This window comes from Lissotriton helveticus, chromosome 7, assembly GCF_964261635.1.
Source record: "Lissotriton helveticus chromosome 7, aLisHel1.1, whole genome shotgun sequence".
NCBI classification, from domain to species: Eukaryota; Metazoa; Chordata; class Amphibia; order Caudata; family Salamandridae; genus Lissotriton; species Lissotriton helveticus.
This window is the reverse complement of record NC_136068.1, coordinates 674,805,448-674,833,341: the sequence shown is the minus strand read 5'-3', so window position 1 is coordinate 674,833,341 and position 27,894 is coordinate 674,805,448. Positions and strand designations below refer to the sequence as shown.

The following is a 27,894-nucleotide window of genomic DNA, read 5'->3' as shown; positions in this document are numbered from 1 at the left end:
GATAAAATAACAGAGGCAGTGATTTCCTAGGATCTAACAATGTGGTTGAGTGGAGAAGCCGAGATGATGCCTCAGTTCCCCTAGCGTCGCAGCTGACAATTAAGAACACAGCAACAGCTTGAGTCAGTGAAAGAATGAGGCTATTGCACCCTCCTCCTGGTCACCTGGTGCAGGGCTGGTGCTGTCGCACTATTTTTGTACGACTGGTCCAGGCATTATTGCTTCTGCCAGCGGTGCCAAAACACCTGCGCAGGCAGTACTGCTGCTGTCAGACTCTGTTCACCTGTTATAAGGAAGGGCATGCATTACTGATCCTTTACTGATTTTAGGTGGGGGGTCGGATTGGTAAAGCGGACACTCGCCTCGGGCAATGGGCTGGTATCCGGGTTCCGGCTGTGGACCGTTTTTTGGGCTGTGTCTGTGCTGTTAGGATGCCACCACCGGCCCAATGGGGGCCAGAATGGCATGAGAGGAGGCAGATGGGCTTCTATTACCTCCCTTAATGTATGGTGATTGCTTGGGGGCAGGGAGCCTGAGCAGAAGTGGCCTCACTTATATTCAGGTGTGGTTCACCATTGTAAATAAATCTGTAAACAAACCGTCCTGGCAACATCTGCTTATTTTAAAAAATCTCAGAGAAGTTAAGAAAACATGCCTCTTTTATAGAACTACGCCCCCTCTTTTTATAATACTTAAAACACTGAAGCAGCTTTTGAAAAAAGACGCAATGCGCAGATGTGGGCCACTTTTCTTAAAGGCAATTTTTGATCCCAATCCAACTCTGAGAGGGGCGGTAATGCTGCTGCCCAGTCTCCCTGTTTCTGTAACAGCATGGTGCAGGCAGCACTGTTGTCGCAGTATTTCTGGATGGTCACAATAGGCACAGCCGAGGCTGTCCCTGTATGTGTTGCTGCTGTAGATATTGTACACATGCCCTCGGTGCTAGATTCTTTCTTTGCACCCGTTTCAGGTAGCTCTGCTGTCACCCTGTTTTTCTGCGCACCTGCTGCATGTATCCCTGTTGCTGTCACGTGGAGCCGTAGATTTTGTTTATGTAGAACTCGGCGCCTCCAGCCTTAAGTGTGCACTGTTCCCCACGCGACGGCAGTGGAAAGTTGTCATCGTTACTGCACACGCAGTACATGTGGAACTGCTTCCACTCTCTGCCTGGTGCATACATTGGCGCTACTGCCACATTTTTCTCCCTTGTGGTGCTCGGATCAGCTGCTGTGACCTAAGATGACGCGTATTGTTTACTGAATGAGTTGCGATCATTAAAACACACTCGTTATCTCAATTGAAAATGTGTCATTAGGTATTTACCAGAAGAGACACACCTCTCCCTTACGCCAGTGTTCAAAGTTTAACAAGTGCCCGAAGCATCCAAACAAACTGGAGCTGAGGGTAACGTTTTCGAAGTCTGAACTCCGTTATTTCCAACTGTGCTGAGAACATCTGGTATTTCCTGAAAAGTCTGTGTTTTTTGCATACTGCACTTAGCAGGAATTGAAGGCGTGGTGCCTATTTGAAGGGCCGTGTTACAGGCAGGGGCGCTTTAAATCCTCCCTCGCGAGCTTCCCACAGATTTCACCACAGGAGCAGGGCAAGGACCTTCCACGTCCTTTCAGAAACTTCATACACAGCCTAGGGCTCGAATGGAACCTTAATATTCATTCTGCAGGGCCAGAAATCTGTGGTCGGTTATTAAAATCGGTGTATTTGTATGGGGCAGGTGTGACAATCTGGCGTGCCAGATGATCATGCTGCTGTAATGCAACAAGTGCAGTGACACCGGGTAAAAGAGGCCCACTTCAATCATTCCTTAATCCCAATAATACAATTATACCATAAGAACATTTTTACTGTGGCTTCGTGTAGATCAGAAGCATGTTTGTGTGGTCGGGGGGGGAGGGGGGTGGGGGGGAGAGGGGGTCGAAAGGCACTGGTTTGGCTCTACCGTGAGTTAGATAAGCATGAGTGGGGATTTTGATGGGGGTTATTATTTTTTTAGTTTAAAAAGCATTATTGAAGAAAATAGAAGCAGAGGTACGACTTTTTTTTACAAAAATGACATAAGAAAGAGCAATAAAGTAACAAACAGAATATACATTAAAGGAATAAACCTCTCCAGATATCTAGCAGTGATAGACTACTCTGTTGCAAAGTGTTGGAAATAATTTGAGATGGGTGATACTGAGAATTGTCTCTAAGGAAGGGTACTGTCGTTTGTTGAATAGGGACTTAAAGGTGAATGAAATAGATCTTTCCTCGAGTCCAGGGCATAAGTCCTAAAAAAGGAAGGGGGGGACGCTGACGTCACAACAGGAACTGACGTCACGAAAGGTGGCTTGCACCATCAGACTCATTGCCTCCCCTCGCTCACCCTTTAGATGCGATTGCATCAGAGAAGCCAGCGTGTGAGCAGCGTTCTGAATGGGCTCCGATTTGCCCCAGAGAGTGAATGTGTGGCTCCATTTGCTCATGTTATCGAGCTCCCGGTAAAATACGTGGGGGGACACCGTCCACCCGCATGGTACCCCGACTCGAGCCCTGCTTGAGTCTTATTGAAGTGTGAGATGAAATTACAGTGCATGTCAAAGATGACCTCCAAATGCGTGTAAGTGGACACTCTATTCAGGTTCTTATCAAGGAACTATTTTAGGCCCTTTTCCTTTCTCCCTCATTTGACCTCAAAAGCCAAAACTTTGGCTTTCTTATTGTTTATTTCTAGGCCTTGATTGGTTTTGTAGTCTGACAATGTCATTATTTCTCTTTGTAGGCCTATGGATGACAATATCATCCCTGCATTGTAAATAACCCTGGGCAGTCACAGAGTTTGCAGAGTTTTCTGCACTTCGCCCTCTGCGAAGTACATAGAGTTCCCCAAGATTCCGCTCCGCGAAGCAGAGTTTTTTTTCCTTGCTCACAATCGTTCGCATCAAGTTGGCGTGCGCCAGCGAGGAAAATCCACCTTCTGGCGAGATATTTCCTTGCTCGTGCTCATCAAGGTCTAGTTGGCGAGCGAGGAAAATCAACCTCCTGATGAGATTTCTTAATGCGGGTGGTCGGATTTCTCAATGCGAATGGTCACGGCAGGTCGTGACCACTTGCGTTGAGAAACGTTCTCTTCGAGTTGAGAAAGCTGTCGCTTGAGTAGAAATTCTACTTGAGAAGCAGAAATGAAGCTGTGCCCTCTTGCACGGCGCATGGTGGCGTTTTCTAGGATTTTACAATGCGGGACAAACACCCATCGCTCAAAATGACAGTGAACGACATAACCTTAACGCACTTTGCCGCTCACGGAGCTTCGAGTAGCGGGTGGAGTTTTTTGTCACTTCGTGGAGTTCCGCATAGCGGAACTCCGCCCAGGCTTCATTGTAAACTTGTGATTGACTTAAAAGCTAATCATTGAGGATGTGAATTAGCCTTCCAACGCTAAGTTGAGATCCTTCATGTAGATGTTGAATATGAAGGATGCTAACACGCATCCTTGATTTGGACTGTCTGATGTTTAAATTCATTTTCAAATTGAGGTGCAGATGCTCAATTATAAGGCGACTCAGGTGTTAGAATAAAGTAATTTGATTGCAGGTTTGAGTGGGGGAGAAGAATCCCCAATATTTCAGTTTAAGCCATCATGTTTTTCTTGACATTGTCAAATGCTGACCTAAAGTACTCAAAACAGGTGTAGCATGGTGGTTTCTTACGGAATGCATCCCCAGGCAGAACTAATAAGGTAATAAGACATTTGGAGGTACCATTTCAGCCTGCTTGTTTGAAGGCAACAAGGCCCAGTTGCTCTGCCCAGAGCTGAACTAATAGAAAGTTAGCGAATATTTTAGTCTCATCTTCAAAAACGTCTATTAGCCTATAGTTGGATTGGTTTGTTGTGGTGCTCCTTTCAAAATCAGATGTAAAACTGTACTTCTCCAATCAGGGATTGATCAAGATGCTAGGTGCTAGGCAGTTGTTAAATGAGTTTGCCGAAGTCTGAGACTAAATAAAATTCCATATTTCTTTTAAGGAGGCCAGAAGGAAGGTCATTTGGCCCTGTTGCAACTTCGGTCTTAGCTTGTGCAATTCCCTTCTTGGTACTATTTCCCTTCGACTTGTTTTTAAACTTAGAGGATGATTGTTAGGAATTCTCAATTGCCTGCTTAAGTTCTTTTTTTCCAGCACTAGCTGTTTGGAGAACCATCTATTAGTATGAGTCAGTTGCAAGTTTTTACTCACATTCTCTTGGAAAATTGGAAGATGTTTCTGCAAGTTGGGTTTTTAAAATTCATCTGTTCTTGGGCTCCATTCTGAAATGCTGTTGTTTGACCATCTTCCCCAGATGCATACTGGGGGTGAGGAGCACTGATCATTTCTTGCATTATTTTTTCATTTTCGGGTCTTTCCATCTTCAACTTTTTAAATTTGTAGTTGTAGTCTGCAAAAACTGTTTTGATGTCTTATGTGGGTGTTCTTATGCGGTTAAAATGGATGATTTGAGGAGAGTGATCACTTTTTGAGTGGTCATCTATCCTGAAATCGTTGATCATTGAAAAGAGGGTTTAGGCGTATTACAGTATAATGCAGTATGGACTGGGATGAAGAAGGGATGCTTTAGCGAACAAATAGGATTCGGATTATTGAGGTTTGCTTAAGGAAACTGCCATAAGTAACTTAGGCATACAGGGTGCTCTGCTAAGTTTAGAGCAGCGCCGTGACTACAGGGCTCTAAAAGTAAAATTATCCAAAGGATTCTAAGGAGTATGTTTGTGTATTGTTGTGGCAGAAACGTGGACTGGCTAGGATCAAATGCATGACCACAAATGATTCATCAGAGAGGGTTGTTTACCGTCGTCCTGCTTTCAAGGGTAGGAAAGGGGAAAAGAGCAGTGGCTTGTATTTACCCAGATTCATACAGCACCATGACCCCGTGCGCATCTTTGACCTGATCATTGTTTTAACTTGTACCTCTGGCCAGGACTGTCAGGCATTATCTTACTGAAGGACAACAGAAAGTGATCTTGTGTACAGAGTGAGTCCCAGAAATCCAATAGAATGATATGCTTTGGGAAGGACCATAACAAGAGTAACCAAGGTTAAGGTGCCTGAAGAACAATGTAAACGTCTATTGACTCAGCCAATAGTTTTGTTTTTTGTAAAGTGGTGTGACGTACTTTATCTTTTGGTAGCTACACATAACAGGCACAATAAAGCCTGCCGAACTGCAAGATTCCTTCACACACAGGACAGTTACATTCTCGTCTGCAGTAGTGTAAGCCAGAAACACAGACACACACACGCACGCACACAAACACACATCTCGCTCACACACTCCCTTCATGGATACAGCATTGCATGAGAAGTAATAGTGCAAGCTTCACTCGAACAAAAGGATTTCATAGACTAATTGCATCAACTCGTGTTGCAGAAAACAGTTAACTCTAGTTCCAAAGTATTAGAAGAATTGATTTTTGGAAAGGGCATGTGAGCAAGGAGGCAGAGGAGGAACGCAGGAAAGGAGTGGCAGGCGACACAAGGGCAGGGAGGTGAATGAGGCACAATGGAAAGAATGTGTAGAGGTAGACAGAAAGGAGGCCCCGGGGAGGGACTTGGAAGTGCAAGGGCACGGAGGCAGAGCAGTATGGAGGTGGAGATATAAGGGGTGTAGATAGGTGAGTGGTAGGAGAGAGAGGCATGGTTGAGAGGGAAGAGTCCAGGGAGGACTGCTGGGATGGAATCGAAAGGGGGTACGAGGCAGGTAGGCACATGGGTTGAGATGGCATGGAGCGGCAGTGTGGTACAGTAAGGCCCAAAAGACGAGGGTGGTGCAGGGTTGGGAGTATTGAGATGGGTGAAGATGCAGCGTGGAACTGTGGGAGTACATGGGTTAGTGTCAGGGATGCAGAGGGGAGGCAAAGAAATGGCGTGAATAAGGAGGGCAACAAACAGTAAGTACGAAGCACAAATAGGGATGCCTGGGAACATGGAGGCACAGAGCTCAAGGAGGTACAAGGGTACTGGTGAGCTGGCATATGTGGATTAGGCAATGACGCCCAAGGGACATGTGCAAGGAAGCATCAGCATCATAGTCTGTAGACATAGGAGGAACACAAGCAGGGAGGCACTAGGCCTTGCGCAGGGAGACATGGGTACAAGGATATTTAGAGGCCACTGAGACACACCGCAAGGAGCCACACAGGGCGTGGCAAGGGAGGCATATGGACATGTGCCGAGAGGCACAGTGATCACGGATAAAGAGGCCAATATTTAAACGTTTTTGTGTGTAACTTTGTCAACCTACAGATCCTATTGCTGTCTTGATTTGGACCAACGTGTGCACTGCAACCACAAATACAGATGTTAAAGCAAGTATATATAACAAATATATGTAATAAATACTATTCAGGCAAATCTCAAATATAATTACTGTATGATTTCAGGTGTAATGTCAGGACATTGCACGTGAATGATGCAGAATTACAATAAAAGAAACATAATTACTTGTACTGCTCTACTGAATGTTCATTCAAATTTAGAGCGTGAGGTAGTATTACTCAAACAATCGTCTCACCCTCAGGTTTTTTTAGAGGTTTGTAATCAATCAGGCATGACAAACATGATGATTTCCATGCTAAAATTAAGTGTGTGCTGATTGTGTTTGAGAATGGTGTGAATAACATTTAATAAGTATATTTTTTATATTGTTGATATGTACTTGTGTTTAAATATTGTTGTGCTTGCAGTGTACATGGTGAACAATATAAAGGTGCAATGTGTTGTTTGTAATGGGTTTCTGAAGGTGGGGTTGGTGCCCAGGATGAAAGTTGGTGGTTGAACCTGCCAAGGTTCATCTCATTGAGCCAGTTTCATGCTCTTTTTTGTCTGTTGTTCTCGGAAAATAACAGGAACTCTATATTTGTGGGACTGAGCTTCTGGTACGTGCTGGACATCCAGTTCTGGATGATGTGCACACAGTATTTGAGGCAATATGTGAAGCAGAGAAGGCTTTCAAGCAGACTTGTTGCATATAGGTGAATCTTGATGTTGCACTTGTACTAGAACCAGACTCCAATCTCACTATAGATTGCTGGTCTCCACCCCTTCTGACATATTTAAAGTGAAATTAGCAGCTAAAGATTTTACACCCTACCCACAGCAATCTTTGACTCTGTGGCTCTTGTTATCTCCATGCAACCTATGCCCACAGTGGTTCTGTGACACAATCGTGAAGAAAATGCATATTATATAAATTACTTCAAGGTGATTTGGCTATACTCCTTCAGGATCTTTTCTTGGATGTTCGATACCGGGGTTCCGCCTAATTCTTGGAAGGTGACAGATATAATTATATTTCTTTAAAAGGGGAAACATCCATCAGCACCTGGGTCCTACCGACCCATCTCTCTGATAAATTCAGATACAAAGGTATATTCAAAAATCTTAGCAACTTGGCTCCAGAGAGTCATAGCCAGCTTGGTCTCTCCCTGGCAGCATGGATTTGTGCCAGGAAGGGGAACAACAGATCACACTCGGCGAGCAATATCTTTGCTAAATCTTGCTGCAGCAGGGGGGATGGGTTGGCTGTGATTTTCGTGGACGCAGAGAAAGCCTTCGATAGAGTGAAGTGGCAGTATCTGTGGGAGGCGTTAGCAGAGCGAGGGATGGGTCCAAAAATAATTACAGCAATTAAGGCAATGTATCACAAACCATTTGCTAGACTACAAATGATGGGAGTGGCATCAGATCCAATAGAGGTAGCAAGGGGCACTCGGCAGGGTTGCCCTTGCTCCCCCATCTTGTTCACCATATATCTGGATCCATTTATTAAGCAGGTAACTGAGAACTTAGCAATTGAACCTTATGTGATAAATAGATATGAGACAAAAATACTTGCCTATGTGGACGATATTGCGGTAATTACATCAAACCCATTAACAACAATAGTAGAAATAGAGAGAATGGCAGAGGAATTCAGCAGTAGGTCAGGCTACTGTCTGAATAAGGAAAAGACACAGATAGTCTGCACCAGGCAGGGAAAATTTCAAGATCATCATCTAACGGATAGTGCATCCTATCTAGGAGTAAGATTGGGCCGGGTAGGGATACATTATGGGCAAATAATATTGACCCAGTGCTACAGGAGATATCCACAGAGCTGCGACGGCTGGATAATTTGCATTTAACGTTAGTGGGCAGGGTCAATGTCCTAAAAATGAAGATTTTCCCTAAAATACTCTATTTATTTCGAGCAATCCCTCTAGAACTGCCGCCCTGCTCATTTCAGAAAATGAACTCAATTTTCTCTAATTTTATTTGGAGCTATCAACTTTGCCAAGAGAGAGAGGGGGTTGGGCTGCTCCAAATCTATACTATTATTACTTGACAAATTTCGTATTAGAAATGGGAGATCTACTGGGAGCAGATGAATGTGTGAATGAGGATAGTGTGCCATCAATCTATCAATTAGCTGTGGGGAGAGAAGCATCAGGGCTCCTCCTCAGACAGCTAGAATCTAGCTATTATAAAAAAAATCCCATTCTAAATGTCTGAAAGCAGCTAGATCGGTTTGGAGCAAAGTATGTAAACTTATGAAAATTTCAAAATGCAATCGATATACCCCATTATGGGGAACATCGATCTTTCCAGCCGAATTTATGGATAGCATGGGCGCAGGTGGGTATACTGCGTGTAGGGGATCTATTCAACGAACATTTCAATATGCAGTCATTTACAGAGCTGACTCAGAAATTTGAGATTGGTATTAGAACATATTTTAAATATATCCAAATGAGAGGATGTATAAAAAACTTAGGGCCCGATTAGGATCGCGGTGAATCCGCATCCTCCGGGCCGGCTGAAGCCACTGCCGGCCCGGAGGATGCGGATTCACCACTGCGGACACAGAAAAGACCCCCCGCCAGATTAGGATGGCTGGGGGGGCCATGTTTCCGTCCGCTGCTTTTCCACCGCGGTCGCCTTCCGACCGCGGCGGAAAAGCTCTAATATGGTGGCGGTGTCTATCAGACACCGCCAGCCATATTAGGATGCCGGCGGAGACATGCTTTTCCACGGCGGGTTTTCCGCCGTGGAAAAGCATGTGGACTTTGGCGTTTGGGGGCCCGTTGCGGGCCCCCAGAGTGTCGGGGTGGGGGTGCACATGGGGGTACCCCCCAGCATTTACATCCACAAAGCGGCAGGCACCGCGCGATGCCTGCCGCTTTGTGCATGTAAATGTTAAACATGCATTTTTAACATTACGGCGGGTGCTGCTGCAAGCAACACCCGCCGCAATGTTAAAAATACTGGATGTGACCGCCAGGGTGGGGGTCACATCCTAATGCGCACGGAGGGACCGCCGCTGCCCCTGCCCCTGCGGACGGTCCCTCCACCCCTGGGGCATCCTAATCGGGCCCATAGTCAGGAAACAGGAAAATCTACGGGCAATACCGTTAATGGATAAAGGATATCGGGGTGATGGGAGGATTGGGGAAATATATAAAATTTTAATAGAACCAATTCCCGACGATTTGGAGAAAACCGAGTCAAAGTGGGCATCAAAACTGGGGGACGAGGACATAGATATTGATATGTCAATAAAATTGGGTGAAAACATATTTTTGGCTGCAAACCTTCAAACACAACTTTATAAGACGCTGTTTAACCTACAGCAAATCTTTATGGGTGGGGTAAAAGAGACAACGATCATTGCCCCAGATGTCAGCATAGCCCTGCGGACATTATGCATATGTTTTATGCGTGTATTGAAAAATGTTGGTATGAATTGATGAATTGCACAATCAAGATCAACGCTACAGCTTGGAAAGACTCGAACCCACCGGTATATACTGCTTGGCTTCACCGCCTACTGAATATATATAATATGGAAATGGCTCTCTATAAAAATAAGGGTTAACGAGCTAGGAAAAAAGGGGATAAAATCTGGGCCCCCTTATCAAAATGGCTGGGAACCCGCCCGCGCATGCGCATTTGTCAGGAAGACGTGGCGAGAAACTAGGAAGAAGGAGCCCCGAGACGCTGCATGTGAGGTAAGTCGTTTTAATTTATTTAACAATGTTTGAAATACTTGCCAGGGAATTTACAAGAGGGCGGGAGGGAGGCGGGCGGCGCCTATTGGGGCTACGCGAAGTGTGTGGGTGGGTGTGGATTTCCCCCCACTTCGTGGTGCTTCGCGTAGCCCCACTACACCCAGGGTTACTAATGTCTATATTTATTATCTGTTTTTTGGAATCTGTTGTATAAATTGTTATGACGCTTGGAAATGTACCTAATCGGAAATAAAAAAACTATTTAAAAAAAAATACATGTCAGCGAAAAATGTTTCCCCCCCAAAAACATTGAGGACACAGATATAGACTTCACATACCTTGCTTATAAAATATTGATAACAAAAATGTGGAAGACAACAATATTGCAATAAAATATATAGTAACTTATAAAAATGTTACAGTTTAAGAAATATATACTTGTACTGTTAAAACATTAAAACTATTAACTAAACATAAATATTAAAAAACGAATATTAATTGATTATAATAACAAACACTAGATATTAAAATATAAAAAATATAAAGTAGCAACATTTAAATAACAAGCATTGGCATAGCCAATAGGTCTCGCCTTTAGGACCTTATAAGTGTTTAGCCATGCAACGGGTGATGTTGTTGCACTCAGGATATTGTGCAGCATAACTAAATACTTATAAGGTCCCAAAGGCGAGACCTATTGGTTATGTCAATGCTACACGTCCTGATGTATGCATGATAAATACGAGGCACGGTGATATTACACCATCCCCGATTTCACTGGGAATGGTGGAGGGGGTATAAATGTTTGTCTACCTGTAACACTCGCCATACCTGGTTATGTTTAGTAAAAAAAAACAAAATTATTAAAGACGTTTGTTAGAACAAAAGCTCTAGCGTGATTAGAGCAAATAAGTGCGAAGAAAACCATGGTTATCATGCAGGCTGTAGAGACAGTGGTGCTGCCTTTGCACAGTAACATTCCAGTGGCAAACGGCATTTGTGAGGCTTGCACAAATGTGACACATTTCAAGAGGCATTTGCGCCTGTGTGCTCAATGTCATGCAGCTGTTCCCCAGTACCTGAAATGATGTACAGTGTTCTTAACCGCATGCGCGCAGCGGCTATTTTTGCGCTACGCGGCTTTTTTCCAAAAGCCGCGTTACATGACGAGCTCAGCTCGTCATCAGCGTGCGAGCGGCGCAACTGATGACGAGCTGAGCTCGTCACCAGCGCCGAAGGGGTTAACTACAGTGGGGCTAGGAATTCTGGCCACTACAGTGTGGTTTGTGTGTGACTGCAAAATACAAGCTCTTACCATTGCTGTGGGGAGGGGGAATGAGAAATGCGAGTCACGGCCGCCAGGCCGTGAAGTGTGAAGCAGTGGGCGGGGAAGCAGATCCCTTTGAAGCTCTCGGAGGCAGGAGCAAATGGTAAGGGGAGGAGAAATTCTGCTGGTGGCAATAGTCTACAAAAGCACGAAACACTGAGGGAATATGTAGGTGGAAGGCCAGCAGGAGGGCCCAGGTAAAAAAAAAAAAAAAAGAAACGGCAATGAAATGTCAATAAATCCTCCAAAGCAACCATCTGAAGTGCACGGTTAATTCAAATGCCTCACAGGGGAAGCAACGTGATATTAACAATCACACAATCCAACTTAACCTGAATCTTCCTTAATGTCACCGAATTCGAATGTTTTTCCAGGGCTGCTCTCACGGGCAGTAAAAAAAACGTTTTGTGTCACCATAGCTCCGAGTCCTTTACTGATGACTGGGGAGGGGGGGTGGGGGCGCAGTGGGAGGTGGACGAGCCTCAGTTCGCAGCCATTTGACTGCATAGATGGCGTCATGCATTACAGTGTTGAGTTTAGAAACCAGTCTGTTCGGTTGTTCTTAAATGAAGTATGTTGTAGCCGCTTCCATGTGCCATGACAGGCAGCTGCCGTCCGTCCTCAGATACTACATCACAGCACAGTAACATTATGCAAGCAGGTTGGTGTACGTGATCTCAGGACCACCTAACGTGCACCAATACAGCATTTCACTACTGACGTTGTTTTGTTCATAGCAATCCTCTACAAAAGCACGAAACACTGAGGGAATATGTAGGTGGAAGGCCAGCAGGAGGGCCCGGGGAGAGAAAGTCTAAGAGCTCGCCATGGGCAGCTGGAAGATGCAGCCGAGGCAGAGCTGTGCCTTGGAGGAGCTGCGCAAGGAAAGCAAAACCAGCGCTACCTTCCTGAAAGGGCACCTCCCTCGCTGATAAAAAGAAGTTTTCTGTGTAAAAATTTATTATATGCGTAACACCAGCAGTTTACCGAAAGATGACATATGGGCGCACTTTTAGATTAACACTGGTGCACAGTGAGCAATGGCGGCCGCAGCCCCCTCTCTCCGCACTTTAATTGAATTTTAAAAATGGACTGTGTGCCCGTGTTGTCAATCTAAAAAAGGGCATTTTTCGGAGGTGTGCAGGTAATTAAAGCAAGCACAATAAACAAGAAGTGGGCAAAGAGGTATCACCAGGGAGACGGGGAGAGGAAGGAAGAAGAGGGAACGTGGAGGGAAAGTGAATGCAGCTGGCTGGGGAGGGGGAGGAGAAATCCGAGTAAGGCTGTGCGGGGAGAGAGAGGGGAGGTGCTGGAGCTGGGGAACAGATGGCCGTGAAAGTTTATGGCCCAAAAGCGCATGCCTGTGGCCACGTGAACTTGAAGAAAACCGCACCGAAAAAGCCATAGTTTGACGAGTATTTTGACCACTAGAATTCTCTCCATTTTCCATTCCTGCGGAATGGAAAAGGCGAGACCTAAAAATAATATTTAATACAATTATATTAGTACAAAATATAAAAAGAGAAAGAGAAAGAAAACTTACATTAACTTTTAAAACTAAAATAAAAAAGACATATTAAAAAAACTTGTAGTATTCAGTTTCACTACTGCCTCCCTAACCTGACTAACAGTCTGGTAAGTGTTGGACTTGGGCAGGGTCAGATTTATATGTCAACTCCAATGCAAGCAAAAGTAGACAAGTGTTGGACTTTGAAGGAGTCAGCTTTGATATTACCACGCCTACATTTTTTAAAAGTATATTTAAAATGTTAAACACATTTATTAAATATATAACATTTTATTTAATAAGTACATATTTTATATTACAGATAAAACAAAAATGTGTTGAAATATTAAAACTATTTTCACTTAAAACATTTTCCACCCTATTACTCTAAAACCAAACACAGACAAACTTTTAAAACTAATAAAAAATAATTAATATGAAATGATGTACTGTTAATATAACATTAAAAATTAAATTAAATAATTAACATTAACGTAATAATAAATAATTAATGCAATTAAAATATAATCAATTACCAATTAATTTAAATGAAGAAATAATTAACATAAAAATCAACGTATTAATATACGAAAGTCATCATTAATTAAATAAATACATTCAACGAAAATTAAATACAAATTAGAAATGTACGTTTTAAAAACATTCCACCCTAATCTCCTTTAAACCTTTTTTTTTTTTTTTTTTTTTAAACCTAACAACTTGCCACTATATTAACAATTTCTGATTACATTAAAAAAATGCAGTGCCAATAGCTTTTAATACTAAAATAACTAACATTTATTAAACTAATTACGAAACAATATTATGTACAATTATATTTAAAAAAACAATAATATATTCTTTATTTTAAAAATCAATTTTCAATACCTAAATACATTATATTTTTATCTTCTGCATGCTGTCCCAGAATCACTTGATCTTTTAAGTGATATTTATAGAGCACACTGCAACTCTACAGCGTGTCCTTGAGCTAAAGGCTCGACGGCCACTGCTCCATCAAATAAACTCGAAGACACAGTTAAACAACCAGGTTTTTAGGCTATGCTAAAAGGAACCTTCATCTTTAGTAGCACACAAGTATAGTAGAGGATGAGCATTGCAGCCAGAAGCGGCCAGAGCAGAGGAAGAGGTACATCTCCCTTTCTTCCTCTTGATTTTTGGCACCACAGCCAGCAGCGCTTCTGAAGAGAGCAACATTCTTGATGGATGATAATATGTGAGTTTTTTGGCCAGATAGCTGGGACCTGACCCATAAAAGCCTCTATTGGCCAACACCGGTCCCTTGAACTTTACTCTTTCTCAATTTGGCAGCCAGTGCAATTCCTTGAGATGAGCATGAATTTAATTGTTTTTCGGAATGTTTAAAATAAGCTGGGCTGCAGCATTCTGTACCAACTGGAGTCTCTTAAGTTGTTATAACGGGCGATCCCAGTATAAGGCATTGGCATAGTCCAACCAAGAAGTTATGAGGACATGAACTACCATCTTCTGGCAATGTGAGGGAAGCAGAAACCAAACATGTCTCAGACTTGCTGCCCACCTAGAAATTGAAGACAATTTAATGTTAAACTTCACCCCAAGGTTCTGAACATCTGTGGCAGGAGTCGGAGGAAAAGGAGCAGAGATAGGCCAAAATTAACCTCCCCAAGAAGGGGGAAGGATACTAGAAACTTGGATTACGGTTTTACTGGTGTTGCATTGGTGATTACCCCAGAGCATTTGCTGAAATACCCCTGACAAACATGATTCAAATCTGTTCTGGGAATTAAAGATATTACCATCCAGGGTAGAAGAATCTGCATGTCAGCAGCGTATGAGATCACCTGCATGCCAAAAGATTACACCCGGACTACGAAAGGAGCCATATTCTTGACATCATGATATTTTTCACATAATATTTATGTCTCATAATACTTTTCACACAATGTTTTATCTGAATACCCCAACAGTGGCATAGTTCTCATCTTAACTCAGGAAGTATAAAAACGTTTGCAAACACAGAGTACCTCGCGTATATCGCAAACTTGTATAGTTCCCAGTTTAAAATCTATAAAGCACTGATCAAGAGCACTATGCTCAAATTTACTAATTATTTGGGCTGGTGCTTGCGCGCTGCAACGCGTTCAAATGGGCACAACAATCTACTGTGCATTCATTATACAGAACAACAACAACAAAAGCACCCACGCAAGCCTGAGGAAATTTCAGTACCTTTCTAACCACTAGTATTTCTTCAGGGCTTAATATAGCCTCGTTTTTCATATTTTCCACACTCTTACCTTCCTTCTAGTTGGCTTCATGATCACTAATTTTTCACAGCACTTTTGTGATGAACTGTTTTCATGATAAACAAGCTTTTGCAAACTCAATAGGTCTGATGCTATATTCCAGCCATTTGGCCTTGTCAATGCTTGTTTAGTTTTGCCAATGTTTTTGTAAAACCTTTTGTTCTCCCACCCTATCCTAGAAAATGTTTTCGAGGAGGGTGTGAGACAGAATGCCCTTGATTAGATTGCACTCCATCTCTCTAGTAGTAAACCCATTTTCATATGGGTTGTTTTAAGGGTCAGCTTTAATCCTAATTCTATTTCAAATGTATGCGCTCCACTAACTTGCCTCTTATAGTTCATGCAGTGATTTATGGACTCTGTCTTGCATCTATCTCGTTTCAAGAACTACAGGCATTGCAGTCTGCTTGGATTCTAACCAATTACAGTTAAAATCAAGTAAAACAGAGTACTTAGTTTTCTTGCAACTCTTAATCAGTTTCGTACGATGCAACTCTTAATCAGTTTCGTACGATGCATGGTGGTTGTCTGACTTAGATGCTCTGCCAAATCCTGCCCTCAGTGCCTGTATCCTAAGCTTCAAAGAGCATGTTTTCTAACTCTGTTTGCAGAAAAGATATTGCCTCTGCTTTCTTCCTCCTTTAGAAACACTATTGCCCAGTTGGCTTTGGGGAGGGGAGGGAGGCTGCCTGCTTCCTGAAGATGCGGGACCTGGCCGGCAAAAAATAATTTTTAAATGTTTTTTATTATTATTAATTAAATTAACAGCCCCCTCACGCACCCCCCCCCCGCGTGTCCTCCCACCCCTACCCGCGAGACATGCCAGCCGCGACTGCTTAAGTTGTAAAACATGTAAGTGCTGAGCTCAAAGTTTTCCTCAGAAGCCTACTGCTAGCGCTACTAAAGGTTGGGAACACCCAATACCAAGGCTGTCTACTCTGGATTTAACTTTATGCTCTTTGATCCACCCTATACTCCCTACCCTTTATGTCACTCCTGCAGATTCTTTACCATCCTTGCTTTCTTCTGTTGTCACTGTTTCCCTATATTTCTCTCTCCTTCTTCCTTCTCTGCCTTTCTCTTTCTTATTCTGGGTCAGTCTTATGATGATAAATAAATACTGGTCCCAAGAAATTAGTGCTGGTGGTCCCTGCCTGCAACTATCGGCTCAAATTAAGTACTGATGATAGACAATATATTCTCAAGTAACATATTGAATGTACAGAAAACCAGAGTGGTGAGAAGGGAGCACAGATGTACGTGACCGACTTAAATTTAACCACCTGGTGTCAATACCATCTGGTGGCTTCGAAGCAAAGCAGCATCTACAGCTCGGAGGAGGGTGGAGATGCTGATTGGAGAGATACTGGTGCTGAATTGGAAATAAGCAACTGGAACAAAGAAAGCACTTGCTGAGGCAGGCAGAGGAATCTGAGTAAAGGGATTTGTAGCCAGCAACTAATGCAGCATAGATTTTAAAACACACTCAGCGCAGGCAGGAAGGGCCAATGCTTACATAAGGGAAGAGAAAGTTAATGTCCCCTGTGCCTCACTGCCTGTGCATCCTTGCTCTTAATGTGCCCTCCTGCACTTGCCATGCCCAAAGTGTTTCCTGTAAATCTGTGTATTTTCTGTTTGCTTCTGGTTTCCCACTTTGCTTTCCCACACGAGCCACCATCTGCCTTTCCCCACTGGTTTCAATGAGCAGATATTGACTCCCTGGCCCATGTGCCTTTCTGCCTGCATTCCCTGCTGCCTCTCCAAACAATACACTGTACCTTGCTCTACACCAGCCCCTACTTACAATGCCCCGTTTTCTCAATCCATGCACCCTGTGTGCTTACTGCGCTCCTCTGTGTGTCTTTCATTCCAGTCGCGGCTGTCATGTCTCGTGGGTGAGGGAGGGGGAGTTGGTGGGGGAAGTCACACGAGGGGGGTGTTAATTTAATTAATAATAATACAAAAAAACATTTAAACCTACCTTTTTGCCAGCCGGGTCCCGCATCTTCAGGAACAGGCAAACTCCCTTCCCTCTCCTAAGCTAATCACAACGATCCAGTGGAGCGTTGGGATTGGTCGGGACGCCGCCCTTGAAGGGGCTTACGGGGAGCCCATGTTCTCCATGTAGGCTGCATTGCAGGCTGAATAGAGAACTGTAGAGTGCGCATGGCTGGTTTGGATGGCCGCAGAGGGCTGACCAAACAGTCAGACCCCTCAGCAGTGGGCACATGACTCCTCCCCTGCCCTAGAGCAGACCCACCCACCCGCCCCCAACCAAACCCTTCTGTTTTCTCACAGTGTGAGAAGCAGAACCATAAAATGGTAGTTATTGCCATTTTATGTTTCTACTTTCCGCACTGCGAGAAAGCAGTGGGGCGATGCTCCTCCTCCCTAGTAGAGGAGCTGCCCCTAAACTTATAATAATAATCCACATTTGTAAAGCGCGAACAATCACCCATAAGGGTCTCCAGGCGCTGGGGGCCGTCGGGAAGAATAAGCAAGCTATTGCCCAGAGTCACATGGTGCTGGTTTAAATCTGCCGCCGGCGATCAAATCATGAACCCCAGATTCCAGTGTCAGTCGCCTGGCCGTGGCCCCATAACTCTCCGCTAAACATAAGCAGTGTTTCTCGAGGTGGATATACAAATACAGACCAACCAGGAGTATTCTCTTCCATCCTCTCCTACAGTTTACAAACTAACTTAAAACACAACACTATCTTTTTTACTACATCTACCTGCCATTGTTGTCTTCCACCCGTACATTTTTCCTTTGCTCTTTTTCCTTTATCTTAACCTGCCAGAAGCCTTCCAAACATATTTAACTAACCCCCACCCCTTTCACTTTCTACTCATATCACCATAGGTATGCAGATATGTCAATATCAACTTTTACACATTCGCCACATGTGTTGCTTTCGGGAAACAACCATTACAACGCAGTCATTACAACGCACTACATTTACAACGCAGATATTACAACGCAACTGCCTTTACATCGCATGCCATTAAAACGCAGACATTACAATGTATGTCACTACAAAGCATGCCATTACAACGCATGTAACTACAACGCATTCCATTCCAACGCATTATAAGGTAAGCAATGGGGAACAGTACATTTTATCATTACACTATCCAACACTTACCCACCTGTTGCACTCACTGGAGTGGGAATAGTAATTGTTACCCCTACACTATCCAAAACTTACCCTACTGTTGCACTCACTGGAGTGAGAATAGTACATTTTACCCCTACCCTATCCAACACTTACCCTACTGTTGCCCTAAAATGATTATGCATTGTAATGGTATGCATTGTAATGGAATGCTTTGTAAATGAGGTTTATGAAAATGGGTTGTGATGGCATGTCTTGTAAAATCATGCGTTCTTCAAATGACACTTTTCTCTTTGTATTTTGCTTACCTTCACTTGTTCCCTTTCCCATCTCAGTTCAAATTATGCTTTCTTTGTACTGTTTCTAGTTCATTTTGCCTCTCCATTCTTTCTTTTTTTTATAAATATTCAATCCGCAACTCGGATCTTTCGTTCTGCAACTTGATTCCTTCTGGCTGTTCGTCACCCTCCTTGTGTTGCTCCTCGTTTTCACTCTGTCTCTCTTCTTTCTCCTGAACTGTGAAATTAACCCTATTTCTATTTTCTCGACTGATATCTTCTTTCCTTTAAGGCCTGAAGATCACTTGTTAACGTGCCCTTCATTGGGTATTCATACCATCCCACAATGTACATATGTCTAAATTGCTTTTTATTGTATCATTAGTTGTTATGTACGGCACTTTGGCGAAAGCGACTCATAAAGTCACTGAATAAAGTTGAATAAAACGTAGATCACTACCCCAAGCTTACACCACTGTGTACTGCGGCGTGTACACAACACAGTGATCGGTATCGACTGGCAAAGCAAAGGATATATTTTGCAGTAAAGGATATAGTTTGTGCTGTAACTACTTTGTTGCCCATTTCGTGTAATAACACTCAGGGCTGGCTTTAGCGCTGGTGGAGAAGTGTGGCTCACTGGTGTGGAGAAGTATGGCTCACTGGTTAGAGGAGGCAGACCCTGATGCAGAGGTCAGACCCGGGACCAGGGTTCAATTCCCGACGCGGCAGGGTCTTGAGCCCAAATGTCCACGGACTCGATAATTCTCGCCTCGGTGCCTACCCGAATCATGGGTTCACACTCTGCAGCTCTGGGCAATAGCTTGCTTAATCTCCACTACGGCCCCCCCGCGGCGGTATGCCTGGTCTTCACCTTGGGGATGCCCAGTAGGGGTAATCTCGCAGGGAAAGCCAGGACGGGTTCCCAAAGCAAGCGCTAAGAGACCTGTCGTGATTTGGCGCTATATAAATCGAAATTAACATAACATAACATAACAAACATAACCCGTCCCCACCCCCACCACCCTATGACCGCCTCCTTGGATTCTGTCACTAGCATCGAGCAAAAGTGCCCGTGATCTCTCCAATCATAAGTCATTGCTAAACATAGCCCCCCTCCGCCCACCCCCCCTTGAGGTCAGCATCTATCCACAGGTCAGTGCCCAGTGAGGCCGCACTGGTCGCACTGCGCTAAAGCCGACACTGATAACTCAGTGTCGGCAATCTTCTCCTGGTGGCACTAACATCTTTCTAGCCGATAATGTCATAATTGGTACAGACTTCTAATCAGAGGTGAGGGAGATGGAATATTGATCCATTCATTTTCCAAAAGATATCTTGTAATCAAAGGGGAAAGGATCACTTGTCCTGAACAACCTTAGGTCTGCAGGATGGTTTTCGGGGGGAGTTCTGTCCCAATATAAAGACCCTCATGCACGTGATGGGTATGGTGTTGTCTCAGAGCGGTATATCTTGGTTCTCCGCTACTATTTCACGTGTGTGCATAATCATCAGGTCTACTTAGGTTATGCAGCCTCCACCAGGAGGGTTTTACCCAAAGGTTGGTGCAGTAGTGAGCCAGAGATAAAAAGACCAGAGATCAGAAGGGCAAAGCTTTAATAGGTCTGATTTCGGGTCTGGTAAACTCAATTTTTGTGCATCCGGTTGTACTTGTTTAGGAGTTACAGTTGCACTTTGAGTGATAAAGGAGTTAAAAGGTTGGTCGACATGTTTCTGCCTCTGTTGCCTTGCTAATAGGGCTTACGGGCATTCTTCAGGACCGTGAAATAACGTGCAAAATATCATACAGTGTAAAAAGTGAAAAGAAAAGGTTATTGACCTGTTTCTAAGTCTTGGAGGTCTTATGGTACCTGTAATGAGTAAACACATAATTGTAACGCACACACACCGGGTCGGGGGGTAGGGAGGGAAAGACACACAGGACAAGTGATCCTTTCCCCTTTGATTACAAGATATCTTTTGGAAAATGAATGGATCAATATTCCATCTCCCTCACCTCTGATTAGAAGATTGTAAGCAGCGCACAGCTGTGGGAGTCTCTACACAAATTGGATCAAAAAATCCTACTGACTGCCGAAGACAATCTACAGTGTCATGGGACATCGATGGGCAGTACCTTCGCCCCGAGCGTGGCAGGGCTGTACGTGAGCTCACATTCTGAATGCAAGCAACAATCCCTACCATCATTGTATACGTTTTTGGAAACGATACATTGATGACATCTTTGTAATCTGGGAAGGAGATCACCAGACTCTAACATCATTTCACACCTGGCTGAATCAAAAGGACGAATGCCTACAGTTTACCCACTGTGCCAACAATAGGAGCATCGACTTCCTGGACATAACTGTCTATGCTGCAGAAAACACTCTCCATACCCGAACATTTTTCAAAACAACTTCAAAGAACAGCCTGTTATCTTACAACAGCTTCCATCCACGCCCGCTACGAGAGAACTTACCTTACAGCCAGTTCCTCAGACTTCGGCGCAATTGCAGCAACCCTAGAGAGTATAAAGAACAAGCAAGTGACCTCTGCAAAAAATTAGAGAGGAGAGACTACCCAAAAAAGATCATCAACAAGTGTAAAAAACGTGCTATAAACCAAAACAGAGAAGCTCTCCTAGAGATTACACCAAGAGAACCCGTGGAAGAAGTACTTACATGTGTCACCACGTACAGCCCAATGACTAACAATCTTAAGAAAATAATCAACCAGAATTGGCGCATATTAACATCGGGCGATCTCACTTGGCAAAAACCACGATTTGCAAATAAAAGGAGCAGGAACCTGAAGGATATCCTGGTCCATACAAAACCTCCCCCAAAAAAACTGAGAGAAAATCTCAACCCATGGGGAAATCCACAAGTAAAAGGACACTATCCATGTGGCTCATGCTCAGTTTGCAACCTAACAACAGCAACAAAAGAACTGCAACTCCTGCCAAATTTCAGATGGACCCTGAACAGTCACACGAACTGTAATACCACACACGTGATCTACATGATTACATGTCCGTGCAAGATGAACTACATTGGGATGACGTGCAGGAAAGCAAAACAGAGACTCTGCGAGCACAAGAGCAACGTGAAGTGCAAAAAGAGCACCACAAAGATGGCCACCCATTACTTGGAAAAGGGCCACACGACACTTGATTTACAATGGGTGATCTTGGAAACTTTACAAAACAAAGACCACAATGCGGAACGAATTCTTTTTGAGAAGGAGCAGAGGTGGGTCCATAGACTGAAGACAGACACAGAGGGGCTGAATGACAACATACCCTGGCTCTCAGTGGCAAGAAGATAGAGATCGTACTGTGCACTCTATGAATGAGTAAAATCAACCCAATGAAAGCTACCCAGGAATGTCCTTGGGGAATGTCGACAACTATATTGAATAACATGAGAGAGAACGAGCTCTCAACCTGCCAAAGGTTCAATGAAGATAAACGCCAGTAATAAATATAGATCGACATCATTGCATAGACCCTTAAGGAAAAAGAAAAGATCCCAGAAAATAACCGCGTAGATGTGCATTTTGAAAACATCGATAACTATTGCAAGAACAACCCTTTGCAATATCACACGCGAAAGAACCAATAATATATCAAAAGGTCATCTAAAAGAAGAAGACACTACTCACCATATCACGTAATCATGGTGTAAACCAATCATGCAAGTAGCCCTTCTAATATTCTTTCATTATCACGAATGACATAAGCACACTACCTGTGTTTAATACCCGTGTTTAATATCTATGAACATTGAAGGTCCAATAGGATTACACAAGGAGCTACGGGACTTTTGCAAGAATAACCCCGCCCCCCACTCTCTCCTTCGAAATGTCACCCGTAAAAGAACAAATGAGATATTATAATGTCACCAAAAAACACTACTCGTCATAGAGCATCACCAATTGTACAAGTAGTCCATCACCTTTTGTAATTCCGCGGGTCCATGTAACTCTCATTGACATTAGCGAAATGATAAGAGCACACTACTCGTGTTTAATATTTGTAAACACTGATGGTCCAATAGGATTACACAAGGAGCTTCGGCACCGCCCACAAGGCGGCCCAAGAAAAGCGACCCGGAAGAGACAGGAACCACTTCCGGTTCGGTAAGAGCAGAGCAGCGCGCGCAATAGCGAGCTGAGGACGAGGCGAAACAGGTAGCAAGGAGATTCCCCTCACCCGGTCCACAAAAACCGCAAGTACCAACTAGCCGCTCTAACCTTAACGCTTGCTTTTGTTTAATTCCCGCCTTTAGCCCGCTCCAATATTCTTACCGGCTGAAGGAAGTGTGCATTAGCAATGCGCGAGGTAACTGCTAGCATAAATGACTTTTGCATGCCACGCGGCGCCACTAAGACCACGGCGTCCCCAGCTCACCTAGACGCAGAGTATGACTTGCATGCCACGAATATGTGTCAGCAGATTCATTCACCCGCCCTGATAACTACAGACGAACTCACGATCATTATAGTCACGTGAATTCACAAACGAATATATTCACGATACAAAGATAGTCCTGCACTGCCCCTCTGCCAGCATGCTATAGGACGGTGCCTGAGCATGGAGAGGATGTGAGAGTTGACACTCGAATGGACACGAACGGTCTATGAAGTATTGCCATTTTTTAGTTGTTTATTGTGAAAATGACAGCGCAAATCGCTGTGGGTGTGTGTCTTTCCCTCCCTACCCCCCGACCCGGTGTGTGTGCGTTACAATTATGTGTTTACTCATTACAGGTACCATAAGACCTCCAAGACTTAGAAACAGGTCAATAACCTTTTCTTTTCACTTTTTACACTGTATGATATTTTGCACGTTATTTCACGGTCCTGAAGAATGCCCGTAAGCCCTATTAGCAAGGCAACAGAGGCAGAAACATGTCGACCAACCTTTTAACTCCTTTATCACTCAAAGTGCAACTGTAACTCCTAAACAAGTACAACCGGATGCACAAAAATTGAGTTTACCAGACCCGAAATCAGACCTATTAAAGCTTTGCCCTTCTGATCTCTGGTCTTTTTATCTCTGGCTCACTACTGCACCAACCTTTGGGTAAAACCCTCCTGGTGGAGGCTGCATAACCTAAGTAGACCTGATGATTATGCACACACGTGAAATAGTAGCGGAGAACCAAGATATACCGCTCTGAGACAACACCATACCCATCACGTGCATGAGGGTCTTTATATTGGGACAGAACTCCCCCCGAAAACCATCCTGCAGACCTAAGGTTGTTCAGGACAAGTGATCCTTTCCCCTTTGATTACAAGATAATTGGTACAGAGCCCTTTTTGAAATGATAGAAGTATTTCTGGGATGGGCTCAAATGTAAATTTTTATTATTATTATTATTACTTTAATGGAGACCTTTACTTGCCACAAACCACCTGATCCGGGCCAGGAAGTAAGACCAGAGTGCTGTTAAGCGCCACTCATGTCACGCTGCCCACAGAGTTATGACGTCACATAAATGGCAGATGTGCGTCATACAAATAAGAACAGATAATCTAAAGTATCATGGCATGTAAACACAAGTGACTCACAGCGTTGGACAAAGGGAGAGCCCTGTGTTAATACGTATTCCTTAACTATAACATAGGTAGCTCTAATCGTGAAATCTAAGTGGATGAAAAACAATCTGGAAGTCGGAGAACAGATTAGGCTGCCATGGTTACAGGCATTACTCAGCATTGGGCTAGGGAAAAGTCACTGGTGACCGTGCATCTAGTTCCTAGCCCCTGTGTCTGAGTTGGAACAGTCTGAAATAAGTTACCGGAAGCTCGCTGCTATCACCAGAACAAACAGTACCTTACATTGGCATCGTAATGCCGAAAAAGAAAACAAGAGCACACAAAGGGGAAGAACATACAGGACTGGAAAACTGGAGCCAAACATACATGAAAAACCTGCCAGCACCCGATTCTTTTTCAGCAACGAGCTGTAAGAGGGAGAAATGGTCTCGTTGTCCTCAGGTCAGGGGTCAGGTACTTATTTTTAGAAACCGAGGCATTCCCAAAAGAATAAGTAAACGGATACATGCAGAATCACCACCAAGAGAAAACCTGGGTGAAACACTCGAAGGCACAGAAGCACTTTTAATATTCGGTTTGGCTGTAACGCAGTTGGAATTCTGCAGCCAATCACAGTCCAGGCGCTTTATTATCTTATAGGGCTGCATACACCGCGAGTACACTAATGAGCACTTCCTGATTGACTGGAGCCAACGAAGGCTATTTATTGACTTGTTCTTGTGGATTGTCTGGAGGCGAGGAAGGCTCTTTCTAATTGTCCTCCAAGGCCTCATTGTGGGATTGTTAAACAAGGACACAGCAAATGGCTCTTGTTTTCTGCTATGCTATCTTATCTCCACACAGAGAGAAGATGCTGCCTTTGATCAATCTCAGATTGTTGGCTTTTCAATGCTGGACGCAAGCACTGCCCTCCCCTCCCCAACACTTCAGAGCTGCTAGATGCACACCGCTATCTCTTCCCAGCGCTATCTTGGCTCCAACAATTGACCTAGCACAGAAGTATAAAGCACCGCTGTACATGTTCATGTATCATTGCCACTGCAGCTCTAGACTCTGGAGAAGATCTGGACTATTTCCTGCCAACTTTAGTCTTTTTGATCTACCAATAATGCTCTGGTTGGTCCGTGCATGGAGCTGGTGCAGAGAATTATGAAAGTCTTCTTGAAGAAACCTCCTGAATGGCATGCGCCTCCAAGAAGAGACCTCAGAGAATCTTAAATAATCTACCCTGGCCAAGCATATTTACACAGACACCCAAACCACTCCAAGTACCGGGGAGTTATTGCCTTTACAGAAAGGAGCCTGCTGTTAGTGTCTGTTCCTTCTGACTAGTTTCTGAGTATGTGGTGAGATAAGACAAATACCAGATGTTTCGGTGGGCATCCATACCGGAGAGGCCCCAAACTAGGCAGAAGTGGCCCTGAATCATCCACACTTCTCATGTCAACCACAAATCACTAAGTCTCATCCTCACACATAGTGCTATACACCAAGGCACATTGAAGGACAGTGCTAGTGGGTACAAAGGCCAGTGGCATTGATAGATTTGGTCAAAGGAGAAAAACAGACATCGTGTGAACACATAGATGTGTACTTCTCTCATTAAGTAAAGCTAAACATAGCTGCTACCAAACCAATGCTACATGCTAGATTATTCATCTTTCTGCCCATACGCGGTCGGCATAAGAGTATATTCTTCTGGAAGCAGTAGAGTCCTCTAGCAAAAGTAAAAAATATAGAACTGAAATTGGAAAATCACTGGGTGGTACTAGCGGGCAGTTGGTTTTAACGCACACAGTGACTAATTGCTTGAGGATGTAGGGTGGCAGATTGAGGTCAAGAGGCTGAGTCGGAAGGCTGTAATCAAATGACTAAAATCCAAAGTGAGTTGTTGGCACTTTTAGCAAAATAGGAAAAAGCAGGCAGTATGTGTGAAACCCAAACATTATGAGCCTGCTGCAGTGTAGAGTTTATTTGATGGTATATATGGAATATATGACATTACAACTCAAACAATTACAACGCATGCCTTTACAACGTGGTTTTTACATCGCAACTACCATTACATCACATTCTTTTACAAGGCATGCCATTACAACGCATTTTTTTAAACTACCAATACAACGCATACCATTACAACGCAAACCATTACAACGCATACCATTACAATGCATAATACTGTTAGGGCAACAGTGGGGTAAGTGTTGGAAAGTGTAGGGGTAAAAATTACTATTCCCACTCCAGTGAGTGCAACATTAGGGTAAGTGCTGAATATTGTAGGGGTAAAATTACTATTCCCACTCCAGTGAGTGAAATAGTAGTCAAAGTGTTGGGTAGTGTAGGGGTAAAAATGACTATTCCCATGTACCCCAAAATCCATACGCACCCTAAAACTAAAAAATCTCCATTACTTACCTTATAATGTGTTGTAATGGCATGCGTTGTAATGGTATGCATTCTAATGGCATGTGTTGTAGTGACATGCGTTGTAATGGCATGCGTTTGAATGGCATGCGATGTAAAGGCAGTTGCGTTGTACCAGCTGCGTTGTAAAGGCAGTGCATTGTAATGACTGTGTTGTAATGGTTGTTACCCGCATTGTGCATGAAGGTTAAGTTAGTGTTATTATTTGTAATGGTGACCACTGAAAGATCAAACCCTTTAGTTGTAGGACCACCAGCTTGCACCAAACATATCCTGCCTCTGTCTGGGCACTAAGATTCGGTTAATATGCTACAGATAGGGATGACAGAAAAAAAACAACGGAGGATTACACAAGAGAGAATCACAAAATCATTTGAATATCATAATTTGCTGTAGTCTTTAAAAATATGTCATCAACTGAGTTATTGGCAGCCATATCTTTGCAGGCTGATATGAAATGAACTGGGATGGCCAGTTGATTCTGAAATAGATGTGCTGGTTTGCCCTAAAGCAGCGTGCCTCTTGTTTGAGTGGCAGATGTGGGCAGGCTCACATCTGAATGTCCCCCTCTTTTAGAAAAGCCCAACTTGCAGAATGATGATGGTGTATACGTTTCTGATTCAGCATTATTTAAATGATTGAATCCCATCTCGAGAGATGGAAAAAAGGCAAAAGATGAGAGAAATAATTCCTAAATTGGAAAAATAACATTCTTTACCATTCTCCAATGCTGAACCATTTGCTAACATTTTTAAAGGTGCAATTTAAACCCATTATATTGCCATGTAAGATAACAATAGTACCATTTTCTATGAGTTAATCAGACTCGAGTGTTCTTATGATATCCTGGTTTTATGGCTGAATTGTTTCTTTTGGCTGTGCAAACTTTGATTCTGATGCCAAAGTTGTGGTAGGTTGGAATTTCACCAAATTACTCAGGATCAAAAAAAAACTAATGACGTAGACGAAGTGCCCAAATAGGCACATCATTTTAACACGTCCTATATAAAAACATACCTTGTAGTTGTGTGACATAAATATAGGCAATACAACCATGTCATCATTTGAAACCTGCATGACAGTTGGTTAAACTTTCAATTTTCAAAGTATTAAAGCACAGATTGTAAATCTTTAATTTTGTGATGAAATGGGAAATTACGAAAGAGGTAATTAAACATGTCCTCTTAATTCACAAGATACTTGAGTTAGATTGACACACTAAGGTCCTGATTATGATGTTGGGTGGACGACACCATTGCGGTTTGGAACCGCCCGACCTTAGGTCGGTGGTTCCGACCGCATGATTACGATGGGCGGTTGCAA

The 27,894-nt window shown here is 43.5% G+C and overlaps 1 protein-coding gene across 2 annotated transcripts in view; it reads left to right on the top strand.

The window, feature by feature from the left end:
* ARHGEF37 (Rho guanine nucleotide exchange factor 37) overlaps positions 1 to 27,894 on the top strand; it is a 360,439-nt gene that overhangs the window by 154,878 nt on the left and 177,667 nt on the right. The window lies entirely within an intron of this gene.